The 13,186-nt window shown below is 41.9% G+C and overlaps 2 long non-coding RNA genes across 2 annotated transcripts in view; one reads left to right on the top strand and one right to left on the bottom strand.

The window, feature by feature from the left end:
* The first annotated feature begins 6,091 nt into the window (after positions 1 to 6,091).
* On the top strand, positions 6,092 to 11,907 carry LOC109369964. The gene is made up of 3 exons (XR_002119666.1): positions 6,092 to 6,704; positions 8,809 to 8,977; positions 9,937 to 11,907. It is a non-coding gene; the product is annotated as an uncharacterized LOC109369964 (long non-coding RNA).
* Positions 11,908 to 11,916: 9 nt separating this feature from the next.
* LOC104913194 overlaps positions 11,917 to 13,186 on the bottom strand; it is a 9,822-nt gene continuing 8,552 nt past the window's right edge. Inside the window, exon 3 of the long non-coding RNA XR_004161336.1 lies at positions 11,917 to 12,629. This is a non-coding gene — a long non-coding RNA (uncharacterized LOC104913194). The remainder of the gene's footprint in view (positions 12,630 to 13,186) is intronic.

Genomic DNA, 13,186 nt, shown 5'->3' with positions numbered 1-13,186 from the left:
ATTTTAAATTTTCTTAATTTGAATCATCAAGGAGTTTTTTTTTTGCATAAATGCCTTCCAGCCAGGAATCTTTTTGCTCAGTCTTCTGAGGAAAGATTGGTTTGGGTGTGAAAAGAAAGCAAAAAGAGGGGCAAGCTCCATCTTATTGCACAAATAATCTCTACATGGAGCTAGAAGAGTAACGAGGTAATGTTGGTAGGATAACTTCACCTCAAGATACTCTATGTTATCTATATAGAGGATTATTACTTGATGGCATTTTCAAGGATGGTTGACCTGTAGCCTTTCTATTCCTGAGACTGAAGAGATTTGCAATAATTGGAAAAGTAATTTTCCTGCACTTGAATGGAGCATCAAAAATGTCACCCATCAGCTACCATTAGAAGGAGGTGAGGAATGTTGCAACAGTGGAAAAGTAGCCTAAAAGATTATAAAAAATTGTGTATGCAATCAATTTATCTGCTGTATAATAGGATGTAGATCCGTCCAAGCTCATGCTTTGAATAACTCCAGTTTACAGAAGCATGATAATTATTTTCTTTTACTGTGTTTTTAACAAATAAGCCCATTGCTTAAAATTCACTAGAACAAGTGATTTGCAAGCAAAACCGTCAGCTGTTTGCTTACCCTTTAAATTAATTGGCCTGAAAAGCAATCTACTACAGTGGTAAAATCAATGCAAAATACATTACTCTAAGTCCTTGCAAAATAAAATCGGTGCTTTGTGAAAGAATGCTAGCATTCGCAGGACTAGACTCTGCCCTCACTTGCTTCCATATGAAACTCTTCAAGACGATGAGTTCACACTGGTCTAGATGAATGCACAATGTTCTCTAGTCTATCTTTTGAAAATGTGCCCACAGACAACAGAAGGATTAACAAATCCACGTGGAATGTTGCAAGGAGAGTAAAGGAATGGCACTGCAACTTTCAACTAGTCTTTGGCAAGGCAACTTCATTCTACTTTGGACCATTTCATTTCGAACAGGCTGCGCAGAGAGGTTGTGGATGCCCATCCCTGGAGGTGTTCAAGGCCAGGTTGGAGTGGGGCCCTGGGCAGCCTGATCTAGTATTAAATGGGGAGGTTGGTGGCCCTGCGTGTGGCAGGGGGGTTGGAGATTCATGATCCTTGAGGTCCCTTCCAACTCGGGCCATTCTGTGATTCTGTGATTTCACAGCCTATGGGTTAGGCCCTACCTCTGTAGAGAGCATAAATATTCAATGGCTTGCTGCTGATGGCTGATCAGCCATAATCTTTATTTGTTGGAGATTGTACAGGTTGTAACACAGCAGTGCTGAGTGCCTAAATACGTACGCCAGTCCTGTATTTCACAAGCCACAAGGGCACTTGCACCCCTAGCAAAGCAGATTGATGGGGCAAGTGTGAAGGAGCAGAGGAACTGAGCTTTTCTTTCACATGGTGCTGTGCCTCTACACGTTCCTCTCTGTGTATGTACTGCAAATTCTTTCTGATCTTCTGACGGTAGGAAAATATAAACAATCACAAAAGGGGTGTGAATTCTTTGCAGGAAGGGCTAAAAATAACATTTTTTGTCACTTAAAGTAAAGCAGACAAGGTAGTGTATCCCACAGGACACTAATGAGCCACCTGATACTACCAAGTGCACACCTGACCTCTTGACACATGAAGCGAAGATGACAGATGTACTGTCAAAATACAAATCTATCAACTTCATCATGTAAATCTACCCACAGATGCTTTACAGTAGGGGCCTGATGGGAAACAAACATTTTAACTTACAGAGTAACCTTGTAAACAGGAACTTTTTACAAAAGACTCAGGTTAATAATTTATGAATTGTAACAGCGTCATGAGAAAAGGATGCTTTGCATTGATTTTTGGCAGTGAATGACAAGAAAGTCAATCCCCCAGTTTCCACTATAAAGATACTCTCACTGTTCTAGTGTTAGGGTGCATTGATATTCATAATACATTTGCATAAAATCTTGCTTCTCATCTTTTATATTATTCATTCTGTGCCTTCTGCCTCTTTCCCTAATGTGCTTTGTTGCTCCCTTAAACACATAGATTTCTGCTCTGCAAGTGGGAAACATCTCTGACTCACTTTAGGACGCTAATTTTTGCTTTTTAATTGGGCTGGTAGAGCTTGGTACTTAGAAAAGGAATTAATATTTTTTCTTGTTTACTCTTCAACATTGTGACCTCTTCAAATGACAGCACTTACCCTGTGTGAAGACAGTTAATTTTCGAAGATGTGACAAGCACAGTTTTTAATTAGATTGGGATAACCCTGCCAAAAATGGTGCTTTCTTTTGTGAAGGACATAAATATTTGCATTTTTTTATTATGAGTTTTTTCTTGTTTTTCTTTTCTTCTGCCTCACCCTCTCCAACTGAAAATTAAGCCTAGCAATAAAATAGTTTTGGAATGCTGGAGTTGATGCACAAAGAAGAAATGCTGAGCTGTTTATAGTATCTTTCATAACTGTTCATAGAACTGCACTTGTGACACAGTATGCTTATTGATGGTGAATGCTTCAATATTTTAGTTTTCATTTTAGAAAAGTTTCATCCAAAAATATTTGCAGAGAAGCACTCTTAATGTGAATTGTCTGGAACTCTGGTTCTAAAGGTCATGCCTTTGTTGCCTCATGCCCTTTCTCCATTTATTCACCCACTAGCTTATCTTCCTCACCACAACAGCAGTTCATTACCCTGGGATCCTTTTCTGACAAGCAGTGATGAGAAATGGAGTTCTGTGAATGAGGAGGGGGCAAGTGACTGGCTGCTGAGATAGGTCTCACATGAGTTGGTGTAGCTCTTGTGGATCCCAGTGCAGCAAGCTGCAGTCAGTACAGTGACTGCTCATAGCTTTGGCCACTCCTTTCCCAAGTATCTGCCTTTCTGGCTTCATTCCTCTGCTCCATCCACCAAGAATGTCAAACACTGGCAAGGGCAGAGGCAAGAAAAAAAGGAGTGTTTGGAACAGCAGGGAGAAAAGGAGAAGCAGCAGAAAATGATGTGCTCAAACTGAATGAAAACAGAAAGCTATAGCTGCCGGTCTTTGCTCCTGGCTCATGAAGGAGTCTTGGCCAAGCCGAACACAGCTGTACTCTACATCAGAGCAAAATTCTGGTAATGAGCAATGATACAACAAGTTCAGGCCCTTGTGGACATTATCCCTTTGGGAAAATGTCCTGATGATCATGAATTGAGAAGTTTGGTTTGGCTGTGTGGGGAGGTTGTGTTTTGAGTTGATGCTATTTCATAATTCATTTCTTGGTCTGTCCATTCAAGCATCACACTGGAGTTCTGTAGTCAAGGATGTGTAAAAGGAGTGGGCCCCCATAAGCACCTCTGAAGGGGTTTTAGTTAATAGCTCTGATGAGGCTGTTTCAGTCTGCCAGACTAAATCAGACTTTGCTCCTCCTTTAGAGAGATGTACATTTGCAGACCTATGGTTTAATGGGCTGATAGCAATTTCAGATATGCTACAGTCTGTTGAATTGCTGCAGCTGCATTGATGGGATAGACCCTATGGGCCTCTTACAAGCCATTAATGTCCACTGTGTCAAGAATATTTCAACACAGTTATGTTCCCAGGTCATTGATCTGATGATCCATATGTATTTAGAATTACTTTCTGTCAGATGAACTCTGAAATTGAGTCAGGAACATTGCTTGTACTCTTCAACAATAGTTACATATTTTTACCTTAGGAGAGTCAATCTAAGGATTGGTTTGTAGATTCCAGAGGTTCTTTTCTTTTTTTTTGTGAAGGAATGACGATGCTGAGCCTGCCAAGGATGTTCTCCCTGCTCAATAAATAGCCTCTGAAACGATAAACTAAATCCTTTCCCTTCTTAATTTTTTCTGCTATAGCACAGTACATTCTGAGGTATGGTCTACTCTATCCTGAAATTCAGGGAAAATCAATGTTTGATGAATAGTATGGTCAATCTTTTCTATTTTTCTCTCTTAAGTCCATAAAAGTCCTGATGTATGATGGAGAAATTGCTTATTAAATGTCACTTTTATTCTAGGAAGCACCTGAAGAACACTGTCCTTCAGAAGCCCTCTGTTACAGTTGTACTAGCAGTGTTCTAATTCCCAGTGCAGGACCGTATGAATGGATGGAATATTTTCCTTTCTTTCTCCTTAAAGTTTCAGAAAGCCCTTTCCCAAAAGAGTTAATTCATAGCAAACCACCTTCCTCCGCACCAACAAAACTGGCTCCTTCCCAAGTCTTAGCCCATTCAATATCACTTGTTTCAGTTGATTTCGGGGAGTGGCCAAACAGGAGAGTAAGGGAGGAGGTGTCACCTGCCTGGGAGAAGTGCTGGGTTTGGTCCTGCAGTTAATCAGAGTCCTGCAATGAGTGTAAGATCCACTTGCAAACTGTGTCGCACCCAGAGAATGACAAAACGGTGAAGTACAGACAGTCCTTTAAATACAGTGTCCGTCTCAGTGCACGCATTTATCAAGTAGAGCGTCTGTGTGAATGATGGAGCTGACAGGATTTCAATCAATGTTTGAAAGCAATTACATCTCTCTCTGCCCTGCTGCCTATGAAAGTGCGGGCTAAGAAACATCGGCCATTCCTGTTCCATCCCTGTGGCACAGGGCCAAGGGAGAAACAGACCGCAGCGCTGCCCGGCTGTCTGCAGCTCTGATCTGTGCTCAGTAAGTCGGGGATGGAAGATGTGAAGAGCTTTGCCAACTTGCCTGTCAAATATTGACTGTGTGCTACAGCCACGAGGAATGATGGGATGTGCAGTCGAAGACTTGGCTGGGTGGTAAAAGCTATGTTTACACTCATTCTACCCACAACGTAGATCCAAATTTTCCTCACTTCTGCCCTCTTTTCCCTTCCTCTCTTATGTGTGTTATGAAGTCATTGAAAAGAAAGTGGAGAGAGATTTGTTCAAGTCTCCTGCACTGCTGTTTCGTGGACAAAAGTAGCCAATAACTTTTTTCCTTTCAAAATAGCATGTTATTCTTCAAGTGCATTCATGGTGTTGTGCAGCAGGGGAAGCTCTTTGTAGCAGTGTTCCTGGTTGGTTCCTGCACGCGGGTGCTGCAGCATCGCTTCCCATCAAGCGCAGCTCAAGGTCTGCCAAATGCTCCCCAGTTGCAGCCAGATGCCATGCTGACATGGCACAGCAGACCTCAGAGCGTGTGGGAAGCTGTTACTTTGATGGCATTGCTCTCGTTTACCCGTAGAGATCATAACAAGTCACGGTGGAAAACTGTAGAAGGATTTATTTTATGAAGCTGGAAAGGCTTTTATGTTCTAATGCTGCAGCAGGCACGGAATAACCTGCATTATCACTTCAGCTGTTTGCCCTCTGCTACTCCATGATGAGACTGATATGGACTGCAGTAAGTGCAGACAGAATGCAATCCTGAGTCTGTCTGTGGGGAGACAGAAGTGGGGATTTTGCAGCAGCAGCAATCTTTCCTGGCTCTGAAAACTCCAGCACTAGCTTAGTCAGTGGAATGCTACTAGGGAAAGGATATGCCATATCTACCACTGCCTTGCTCATTCATGTGCCAGGGAAGTACTGAGAGGCTGAGCCTTGGGCTGCCGTCATGGTGCAGTAAGGAACAAGACCATGACAGACAAGATGCTGTGAATCTAAGTGCTCCGTATTTATTTCCTTCCTCTTCCAAACTAGCTTCATCTCCAGTGGTAGATTGAAGTTGTGTTAACTGAAGATGAAATATTTTATAACAAATTATAAGCAGAAAGAACTCTTTTATTTTCATTGCCTCGCTGAATGAAATGTTACATCTGCAGAGGTGCCACGCTAAGACATACTACTGAAAATCTGTAATTGATAGGCCAACATAGGCTTTGTTTTGCTTCTCCACCTCAAGGAGACTATCTTCTGTGGCTCTGCAGATGTCTGCAAATCTTAATAAATCCTCAAACTTCTGTTAATGTCTTATGCATATTAGTCACATGTGAATTTAATCACCATTATGAGAGTCTACTATGGGTCATGGTCGCAAAACCGATTTCCTTTGGAAATAATTACCCTCAGCTGCAGTATAATGTGTTAATAGAATTGCTTCAAAGCAGGATAGCAGCCCTATTAACACTTGTCACTGCTCTGTGTATTTCTAGTATGCCTTTCTCTTCTATTGTGCACTATTAGAATGGGAATGGCTTGGACATAGTAAATAGTCTGGTCGACACTGGCAGCTGCAAGCAATGAGCTGACAAGTGATTCAGTCACAAGGAGATATCTAACATTCCAAAGATGTGTGTTTCCCAGGCATTTTTGGACAGGCACAAGGTACAACTCCGCAGCCCCTGAGTTCAGAATGCTCAAGTGAAGTGGTCTGTTTAATTGCTCTTTTGTTGGTATCATGGTATTTGTAAGGGCTGCTGAACGGAGCTGGGGAGCTGCATGTGCCAATTATGGTCTATGACAAGCTTTTCTTCATTAAAATGACCTCAAAACTAGGCAATGAAACAGATTCACGAGTAAGAGGCTCCTCAGGCCTATAGGAGAGCACACAGGTGCGTCATCTGCTCTGGTAACCCCGACTGCCCACACAACCTAAGGCTGCTTCAGCTGGTGGGAGCACAGCGTCCTCCCCATCCCAGCACCAGTCAGAGGCACGTGCTGTGAGCTTTGGGGTGCACTGATCTGATGGAGGAAGTGAATGACCCCACGTCTCATCTCCTGCAAGTGGTGCAAGCGAGGAGTAAGGTAAGCAAAGGGGAGAATTTGAAAACCACCTGGCTGTGGGATGGCTATCCTGAATGTTTATCTTCTGCTGCACCAGCAAGCTTTCTCTGTAAAAGGCTGAGCTCATTACATTAAATTAGAAGCAATTGTAGGAGACGTGACTATAGATCTGAATATTTTTTGCATTGCTTTGCTCTTGCAATTAACTTGTTGGCATAGAAGTCATTATCCAATGACATCTGGGAACAAAACAAAGCGTTGTCTGGGACAAAGAATTCCTGCCCATCTCTGGAACAGCCATTGAGACAAACACTTATCTAGTTTCGTGCAAACAACCTGATCATTTTTTTGGCAAATGAAATCAGCTGGCATCATCGCAGTGCTTCAAATTGCATCCCAACTCCAAAGGTTGATAAGTTATAAATGCTGGAGTCTAATGTGACCTAATGCAGGCCTCCTGGAGCTGGGAAAAGCTTGCAATATTTCAGCCACAGCAGGTGCATTCTGTAATCCTTTATTAAAAACTGCTGCCACACACACCACCAACATGTGATGGGGTCTTATGCTGATTAAATCTGACATGCTATGGAGTCACTACAATCTTTTTCTTGCTCCTAATTGAAGGAAAAAAAGCCCTCCTCTCTCCCCCAAAAAAGTACTTCTAAATGTGAGGCAGGTGGGCAGAAATGATGGTGCTGTGTTTGGCAGTTGCTGGGCCTGAAGTTCACAAGATGGGGAAGATGCTTGACTTACTGCTCCTCCTCTTGTGTGTTTAAATTAAATTGTAGGCTTTCTGTGAAAGATAACTGACATTGTTTAATTAAAAGCCTCTCTTCTGTTCTACCTAGACTTCTAATTCCAGTACAGTGTGTGGGCACACGGTGCTTTGTCTTCTCAGGGTATAATTAGACTCAATAATGCAGCTGTCCTGTTTACAGTGTAAATCCCTATATTGATAAATGGAGCAGAGTTATGGAGAAACCCTGATGGTACTTCAGACAGGGAGAGTGGATGATCTTTGCAAATAGCTGGTGGGTAGAAAGTAAATCATTATCTGCTAATAAGGCTCTGATTGCTGGGTGTTTTATAGCAGGGAAGATTAGAAGACTTGACTTTGCTTTGGGTTAGACATAGGCACGTACAGGGAGCATGTGGTTTTACTGACAGGAAAGATCCTGAACTTGTAATCTCTTTGAGAGCTCATCCAGCATTGGAAGCCTTTTGGTGGTGCTGGTGAGGCCCTGCGTTAAGCGACAGACAACAAGAGACTCTGTGTCCCAATATACCCCTGGCACCAGGTGATGGAGTGAATCAAGTCTGGGAGTGAGGCCACAATGTTACCCTGGCTGTCAGGTGTGGGTCTGGCTCCTGGAGGGCAGAGCATTGACCACAGCACCAAGGGATCGAGAAGAAGAGGTCACTTCAGCTGTCAGATTGCAGAAGCAGAGGGTGCTCAGCAGGGAAGAGATAGGGAACATATGGTGCCGTGGGAGGAGGTGACAGTGGTACCGAAGAGCAAGAAATTATAATAGGAAGCAAACTTTTGGTAGGGTGCCGACTTAGGAAATGTTGTGGCAGAGGGCAGGAACTGGTGTGGAGCATGGCTGCGTGTGCAGGGGAATCAAAGTAAGGACGGGAGCTGTGAACAGGGATGAGTCTTGAGAGAGAAACTTGGGTGGCGCAGTCAGCTTCTATCATGCACATATTTCTTGTGGCATATGTCAGCCTGGAAGCCATTGAACTTCTGATGTGAATTAGAAGAGCTTTTTGAAAGCTCGATGATCTATGCCCGTATGTTTCTCCCCGAAGGAATAAAAGTTGGGGACCTCTGCTGGTTCTGAATTTGATTCAGGAGGGGACAAGAGCTGTTTGTATGGCATGTATGATTGTGAGAGTCCTGGAGGGAGGGAATGGTTGTGGGAGGAGGTGTGCCAACAGCCCTTCCTTTCCCTATCGTGCCTGGGGTGGTTTGCTGGACTGACAGGAGCAAGACAGGGAAGTAAATGGGGAGGAAGTGACAGATGAGGAGTTCCTTCCACAAGACTAAGTCCTATTTCTCCTTGCCCACTATGTGGGATCTGTTGGATTGTATTATTTTTGATAGTTTTGTAACGAATTGTTGCAGTTCTTGAAGCAGCCATTGCGCAAAAGGATTTAATCTGCAGTGTCTAAAGCCAATCCTAGGTGGTTTTAGCCCACCAAGGAGATAAATCGAGAAATAATTCATCAGTGTCTTCTCTGACAATGGTCAAGAACTTCTTGATGCCTGAAGACCTGCTAAGGAACTGTCCCAGGTGGGTTTTGTCTCCTTGTAGAGTTTGGGCATTGGTTATGGCTGAATGGAGGTTGTTTTCCTAAACTGTAAGGAATTTGAGATCTGAAAAATATTGTTGTCCCAAATTAGGTGAAAAAGATCCACAAAAATCTCAACAATTTTAATTCATCAGCCATGGGAATTTCAGAGGAGGAAAAAGAAAAATGTTTCAGTAAATTGTGGTCACTGCAGTTTGAACAGAACCTCTTTAAATTTAGAAGAATTATCTGCTGATCACTTTAAATTTCAGAGAAAGCAAGCAGTCCATTTCAAGTAGAAACAAATTTTAAAAAGTAACTTAAACAGATTGCAGGGTTTTTTTCTAAAGTAACAGGTTTTTACATCACCATTTATCTACAAAATGTTTTGATTTAGGTGAATTGGCATTTACTGATATGTTTTCTTAAAAAATTCTGCACCTGTTGTCCTCCCAGCCTGACTAACAGCAGTAGTCATCAGTGGCTTTTTGCAGATATATTATGTGTATAATTATGCTAGAATTATATAAAAATAAAAAAAAATTTTCTTTTTCATAACAAAGATAACCTCAAGAGGGATGAAAATGAATATCAGGTTGTCCATGAGATGCTCTGCACAAAGCGCAAGTGGCACTGCAAGTAAATACATGCTCCACTTTCAGGTCTGGGATGGTAATAAATTGAACGCAGAGCATTATACAGACAGTGTCAGATATAAAATATATTAATCTTGTCAGAGAGTGTACTAACTCTCCCAGATTTATGATCAGGTGCACTTAAGTGCTGTTCTTCTCATTAATCTTGATTTACAAAACACTAGCCTTCAGAACAAGGGGTCAGAAAAGAGGAGAGAATCATAGATGTGTCACTTGGATAACCCACCTTCCCTGGCTCGCCTGTACCTCTCAATGACATCCTTCCATCTTTAATTACTGAGAGGTCTTTAATCTTGTCTGTGCAGGGGCAGAATATGATGGATGTGAGGGGTTGCCTGTGCTGCTCTGACTGTGTTTTAACAACTGATGCCAGAGAGATTGGTGGGAACAAGAAGATAATCTCAGCACTAACAGGGCTCAGTGCTGAAAAACATGAGCAGGAGAGGAGAGTTCTGCGGAGGGGAACAACAAAGCAGGAGAATGGTTGAAGCCACAGCCTTGTGAAATAATTCCTGAAGCTTGGCACACTAGTGGTGTATCATGCCCATCTGCAAAAGAATGTCTCTCTGTAAGTCTTAAGAAGGTGGAGAGGTGGAAAACCAAAGTTCTTTCAGTGCAAATAAACCTTCCTTTTCCTTAATTCCTTTGAGGGTATTATTTAAATGCTGAAGCATTTGTACATGGGCGAGATTGACTGAGGTGTTAAGATTCCAGTGGACTTAGAATCATAGAATGGTTTGGGCTGGAAAGGAGCATTAAGACCATTTAATTCCAACCCTCCTGCTATAGGCAGGGGCAGCTTCTGTTCAAAGCCTCAACCACACTGGCCTGGAATACTTCCAGGGAGTGGGCATTCACAGCCTCACTGGACTTCACAAAGCCTCTTCCAGTTCTCGACGTGGGAGTGGAAAACTGTGGCAGTTTATCAGTAACAGATGAGAAAATTGAGAAAAGTTTGGGAATGTAACAGTCATCTGATTGGTACAATTAAATTATGAAATAAGCCCACCCCAAAGAAATCATGTCTGAAGTGTTCCGCAGTCTAGATTTACCTCATCTCCATAAGAAAATTACTCCAGAGCTATTGACAAAAAAAGGCATATTTTCTTCACAGCTCTCCTCAAAACTTTGCTCTGAGCTTTATGACCTCTCATAGGAGTACTGTTACCATGGGTGTCCACGGATGAAAATTCTATCTTTGATGTAGCTGGGTCTTAAGACACTAATTGCTCTGAAAAATGGGAGCAGGGCCCTATGCTGGCATCAGATGCTGACAGAGAGCTCTGGGAAAGACTTGAGTGCAAATCAGATATGCCCTTGGCTACTTGAGCCATAGAAAAAGCAGTTGTTCCCCATTCCCAACCAGCTGGAGTTGGTGTACCATTCCCAAGTTGAGTTTCAAGACACATTGAGTTATTATAATACTTCCCAGAAGTGACATGTTCAGGGACTAATGATGCACCCCAAGCAGCTGGAGTTTGCCAAGTGTCAGACACAAGGCACAGCTTTGGCAAATGTGGACAGAGTGCTTGTCCACAAAGGAAAGATGATGTTTCCATGAGTTGTTTCCAAGATCCTTATTCTGGACCTGCATTTTGGCTGTGTTTGGATTCGTTCACTTCAGCCTCACTTGGATTCAGTTCAAGCCATCTGCTCCTCTCCAAGAGCTAATTTCCTGGAGGTGTTCTGGCATGCTGTTAGTGTCAATGGTTGTGTCTGTGGAGGACAAGAACTCTGACTGTCACTGCAGACTGTTGGCAGCCAAGCCTGCAGCACCTCTACGTCTCTCCTAATCATCCTGCATAATTAATGGAGAGAAGAAGGGATTATCTGAATGCCTGTGGGCTGTTCAAGGAAGGGAGAGCAGAACCTGTCTCCACTTCTCTACTATCTGCTGATCACCAGCAATAGAAACTATGTTAAGGATGAAGAGTCTACTTCTGGTATGAATTGTTATTACTAGCTTCTTTGATTTTTTTGCATCAAAAGCTGCAGATTGAGCCAGTATGGCAAAGGTGGTGGTAGCCATGAGAACAACTACAGCACAGCTGTCTGTGCTGTGCCGTTGGTGATGGCCTCTCTGAGGCTATCTGATGTTGGCCTATGTGATTCCACTGGCAGGTAGGAGGGAGAGGTAACAGAGGAATACATGCAGGGATGTTCAAGGTCAAGGAGGAATTTTTGAAAAGCTTAAAGAAACTATTGATTGTTGGAAGAAGATCTTTGAAGGCATTCTTTTTCTTTTTTTCTTTTAATATATTGAATTCTGGTTGTTTTTTTTTTATGAAGTATTGTTTACTTGTATTTATAAAAGAGTCTTTTATTCTTCTCTGACTTTTAACAGGCAGGAAAGTCATTGATCTCTTTCATATATAGTGATTCTAGTTTTTATTATATCTATATTTTTATCTGCCTCATGAGAAAATCCAGATAATGATATGGGTTTCAAAATGGGAATGGCCTGAGAGTTTTTTGTGAGAAGCAGCTAAGGGGAAAAGGACTGTCTGTTCAAGAGTCAAAAATACCATCGAATCATGTTTTTTTGATGCAAACAAGACTAAATACAACATCCAAACTGAAATCCTGGCTCGTATGACTGGCTTTATCAGCATCTGATCTTGTAGTCAGCTGTCCTTTACATTAGAGTCCTTTTTTCCTTCCCCTTTCATTCAATAGCATCACAGGATGAGCAGCTGGGCTCAGAACTGATTCCACACATGGCATGCTTGGAAGAAATATTTTCTATGGAATTAGGTGGAGGACAGTGATATTCTAGAAACTTCATCTTGCTGGTTTCCACTTCTTGAGCCCTGAAAGAGGTAGTTTCTTGCTGCTCTATTTTGCTCTGTATTAAGAGATTGTGGCTTAGTTGGGTACAATTGGTTTCACTGACTGAAGTATATTTCAAAGTGCTGGATGTTCTTGCAAGGCAGCAGAGCCAGATGTCCTAAGACCACAGGTCACAGGTCAGAGCTGTGGTTTAGAGGGAGATGTCCATCTGTGGTGGGGGGGAAAAAAAAACCTTCAGTGAAGAACATCCCATAGTAAACTAGGAAATGTAGTAACTGCAAGTACATCATTCATCGTACTTAAATCTACCAGGGCATCACGATGTGTTGCATGAACAATGCTTGTGGAGAGATGTAACAGCAGGCTTTAAAGTTTCAAATCTACTACTTTCTAAATACGTAAAGCATAAATTAACACGTATAAGGAAAAGATGAAAATGTGATTTTTGTCCCCTGAAAACCTCTGCTCAGAATGTTTGTTTTGTCAGATTGGAAAGACATCAAATTGATTTATTCATTATTTCTCTCTATAGGATACTTTCCAACTTCCTGTGTGTTGAATACTTTGAAATCTTTTCAGATTGGAAATTAAAGACAAAAGGATTCCAATTTGTCTTGACAGTGTCTTGTGTATTTTACGCATGGGCTTAATGCATAAAACAAAAACAAAGGAACAAAATAACCAAAACCAAACATGAAAAGTAATTGTTAATTTGATTCATTCCATCTAGAACAAATGTATATAGATCTAGAATTTATTAAAAAT

The sequence above is a fragment of the Meleagris gallopavo genome, chromosome 14, assembly GCF_000146605.3.
Source record: "Meleagris gallopavo isolate NT-WF06-2002-E0010 breed Aviagen turkey brand Nicholas breeding stock chromosome 14, Turkey_5.1, whole genome shotgun sequence".
Classification (NCBI taxonomy): Eukaryota; Metazoa; Chordata; class Aves; order Galliformes; family Phasianidae; genus Meleagris; species Meleagris gallopavo.
The sequence above is the reverse complement of the archived record's forward strand: the minus strand, read 5'-3'. Positions and strand labels throughout refer to the sequence as shown.